The 4,231-nt window shown below is 33.1% G+C and overlaps 1 pseudogene across 1 annotated transcript; it reads right to left on the reverse strand.

Moving 5' to 3' along the window:
- Window positions 1-2,886: 2,886 nt before the first annotated feature.
- On the reverse strand, window positions 2,887-3,619 carry LOC110311784 (annotated as a pseudogene). The gene has a single exon (XR_002379993.1). The product of XR_002379993.1 is annotated as a transcription factor BTF3 pseudogene (transcript).
- Between the last annotated feature and the right edge of the window lie 612 nt (window positions 3,620-4,231).

Raw genomic sequence — 4,231 nt, forward strand, 5'->3', positions numbered from 1 at the left:
GTATTTCTGCAAACACCTTTTCCATCCCAACTAATTATATCTTCAAATTATGTGCAAAGATATAATTCATGTTAAATCATTTAAATTTCCAAATGGTATTTTTTAATTTAAAACATTAGAAAATAAAATAACAATTCTACTTACATAATCTGCATTCTTTTTATATTGTACAATTTTGTATTTGAGAAATAAATAAATTTGTAAGGATTAATTTTTTGGTTACACACTCTACATTCAAATACATATATGTAAAATCAGTGGATTATTGGAATAATCTCTTATGCACTTTGTAAGGTTATCTTTTTGAAGCATCTTAAGTGTTTCACAAGTATCTATTCTACCACCTTCTGATTGATTTAATTAAGTGCTGAATAGCCATAAGTAGGCAGGAGGGAATGGGGGAACCTCTGAACAAAGATATGAACTCTAAGCTGAACATAAATTACAAAATTCTCTAAAATGGGAAATTAATAGCAATAAACACTTGATACTCCACATATTACTGTAAGCAGTTAATAGGAATCTATTTACAAACTCTAATTTTCCTTGGTATCTTCTTTCTATATTTATTTAGTGCATATATGTATGTATGTGTGGATAGAATGCCTGACATACACATGTGGAAGTCAGAGATCAACTCATAGAATTCGGTTTTCTCTATTGACATGTGTCATGGTGATAGACCACACGCAGTCAGGTTTGGAAATAGGCATCTTTACCAGAAAACTCACCAGCTGAGATCTGGACTTCATTATAAAAAATATTTTAAATATTGAAATGAACTTTTAAAGAAAGACAACTATTCAAAATATAGAACATAATGGAAGATTTGCATGAATCAGTGAACATTTGGTGAATTAAACTCTCCTGTGTCTCTATAACACATTTTCATGTTCTCTTCTTTAGTTGATGTACATCTAAGCTGTTTCTATTTTCTGGACATTTTCAATAAAGAAACAATGAATATGGATGAACAGATATCTCTTATGGTAGGATATAGAGTTCTTGGAGGACATATCTAAGAATGGTATAGTGGATCTCTTGGTAGACATTTTGTACTCCCACTTGTGTTAAATATGGCTTCCATTTTTCTACAGTCACTATACCACTTGTTGTCTAAACTTAAGCATTCTGACTCAGGTAATACAAGTGGATTCAGCACAGAATTCTACTAGAAATTCAATAATGAACTAATGCCAACATACCTTATATTATTCCAGATTATAGAAGAGAAAGGAATAGTCTCAGATTATTTTCATGATTCTAGCATCACCCTTGTAATAAAAACCAGACAAAAACCAAAAATATAAGCATATTTCAGATGATTTTGAACATAAAAGTTATCAAGAAGATGCTTGCAAATTGAAATCAAGAACACTTAAAAAAACAAAACAAAACAAAACTAACCACCAATATCATTTTGCATCATCACAGAAAAAAAGTAAATAAACTAATAGACATAATCTCTAGTGTAAATAAACAAAATGTAGAATTGTCAGGTTATTTCATTAGATTCAGAAAAGTTTTATAAAACCTAGCAATTGTTGATGATAAAAGTGCTACATAATCCAGTGATACAATTGACATATCTCACCATAATAAAGGTGATTAACAACAAATGCACAGGCAACACATGATAAATGGATAAAACTCAAAGTAAATCTTTTAAATGTGAAACAAGAAGCTCTACACCCCCTACTCATGTTCCACACAATACTTCACACGTTAACTAGAACATTAAGAGGAGCAAAACAAATAAAAGGGAACGAGAAGAAAGATATCCTTACTTATAGGCTCTATGATTTCATAATATAATACCATACAGGTTCTATAAGAATATTCCTACTTTGATGAACATATCCAGCAAAGTAGCAGGATAAAAAACAAGCAGGAAAAATCAATAACTTTCTCACATCCAAAGATCCAAATATCTCTCCCTCAAAAAAATAAAACACAGAAAAATAAGAAGCATTCCCATTCACAATAGACTAAAATTTAAATAAAATATATTGAAATATGTCTAACTACAGAGGTAAAATTTTTTACAGTAAAATCTTTAGTCCAGTAAAGAAACAGTGAAAGAAAATACCACAATGTGGTATATCATGTTGTTGCTAGGATACATATTGTGGAAAATGACCTATCTACAAAGATCAATCTACAGATTAAATGTAACTGCTATCAAAATCTCAATTCAAGTTATACCTAAAATCGTAAAAATAATCTTTAATTTTATATGGAAAGATAAAAGATCAAGATGACCAGGCAATCCTGACAAATTAAACAGGGTCACAAAGTGATTGTTGCAAATATCATCACCCTGGATTTCAAGTAATATTACAGAGTAATACTAAGAAAAACATTATGGTACTGGCATATAAATATGGCATGGGTTAATGAAGTTGAATATAGGGCCTACATATAAGACCATAATGTTAAGGACACCAGAATTTTAACAAAGAAGTAAAAATATGCATTTAGTACTTTTTTGGGGAACATAAAACATTTTACAGTATGCATTGAAGCTCTAAACACAATGGCTGGGGATAAAGACAGAATAATATTTAATTCGTTTATTCTTTGTATAAGCTTTGATTGGGGTGTTTTTCAAAATATCCATTCAATTTGTCAGATGAATTTTATACATAAATTATCCAAAGTTGTTTGGATTTTTCCTTCCACTATTAACTTGATCTTCAGTATTTCTACATTTTTTCATTTACAGCCACCAGTTATTTCTATCTTTCATCTTATTTTATCTAGCTGGAATAGCATTGTTTTTGGTCAAGTGACCTGCTTATCACTGTTGTTGAATGATGTTAATGATGATGATTTTGTTTTATTTTCTGTTATCAGTACTTTTTTATTTTTAACTAGGCAAAGAACTTTATTAACCCTTTCCAAACTTTATTCCCAGGCTTCTTCAGCTTTATTTGCTGCAAAGAATGAATTAGGTATAGCGAAAACTGAAAAGAGCTGCAGTGTCCGGGGGGCTTGGGCTTAAAAATATTAGAGATCTAGATTTTATCAGATCCATAATAAACAAAAAAATTTTAGAAAGCAGTCATGATATAAAATAGCAGCTCCTGTAATTTCTGCAAGGATCACCTTCTTCAGAAGTTGCTTCAATTCAGTTTGCCTCATTCTTAGAAGCCTCATCAAAATTCTCCACCAGATCTGGAACTTCATCATCATCATCCTCTCCAGTAGCAAGTGGTGCTTTTCCATCCACAGATTGTTTGGGCAGAGCTTCAGCCAGTCTCCTTAAACTAGTCAGACTGTCTGCACCGAGCTGGTTGAGGATGCTGGAAAGCATTTCTGTCAGCTGCTTTGTCTCAGCGTGGCCTGTAATGGTGAAGGTGTTTGCTGCCAGAGATGCCTGAACTTTAGGGTTGTTAAAATGGATCACTGTTCCTTGGTTTGTAAACATGTTCACCTCTTCAATAACAGAGATATTGTTCACCCCTAACTTCTTTAAGGAGAACTGCAGTTTTTTATCGTCTGCTGTGGCTGTTCTGTGAACCACCTTCTTCTTTCTACGAGCAGTTCCTTTCCCACCAATGCACACTTGTGCCTGCAGTTTGGCAAGTTTCTCCTGGTTCATGATCGTTTCTTTCATCTTGTTGGAGTGGAAATGGCGCCCTGCGGGGAACTAAGGTTCACGCTCAGGGGGTCTCGGGCATACCAGCTGAGAGAAGGCACACCCACGCAGGGATGCAAGATGGCAGCTAGAGGGACTATCAGTACTTTTTAATCCACTGTTAATATGCTTTTCTCTGTCTATTTTGTATTTAATTTCTCATTATTCTAAAGGATCCCAAAGTAAATCAAGGTATTTACTTACTTATTTATTTATTTATTTTTAACTTTTCTTTAAAAGTAGATCCTTCTTTCACACAATGCATTCAGACTACAGTTTCCTCTCTCTCCACTCCTCCTAAAGTTCCCTATTACTTCTCCTCTCCCCAAGACCCACTCCTCCTCCATTTTCTTGTCAGAAAGAAAAGGCTTGCAAGAAGACAAACAGGTTTCTTGAATGAAACAATTAATAAATCTCAGCTGTGTGTTCCCTACCCTCCCAATGTTCCATGTTCCAGAGTGAAAGATATGCACCCACAGCCCTTACATTTTATTATGTCTTAATCAGCACAATAGCTGGGTTACTACCTCCTGCTGAAAACTCCATATTACTACTTACTAAATTCTATGTTCTTTTTTTTTAATTTTTAAT

Source organism: Mus caroli, chromosome 16 (genome assembly GCF_900094665.2).
Source record: "Mus caroli chromosome 16, CAROLI_EIJ_v1.1, whole genome shotgun sequence".
NCBI classification, from domain to species: domain Eukaryota; kingdom Metazoa; phylum Chordata; class Mammalia; order Rodentia; family Muridae; genus Mus; species Mus caroli.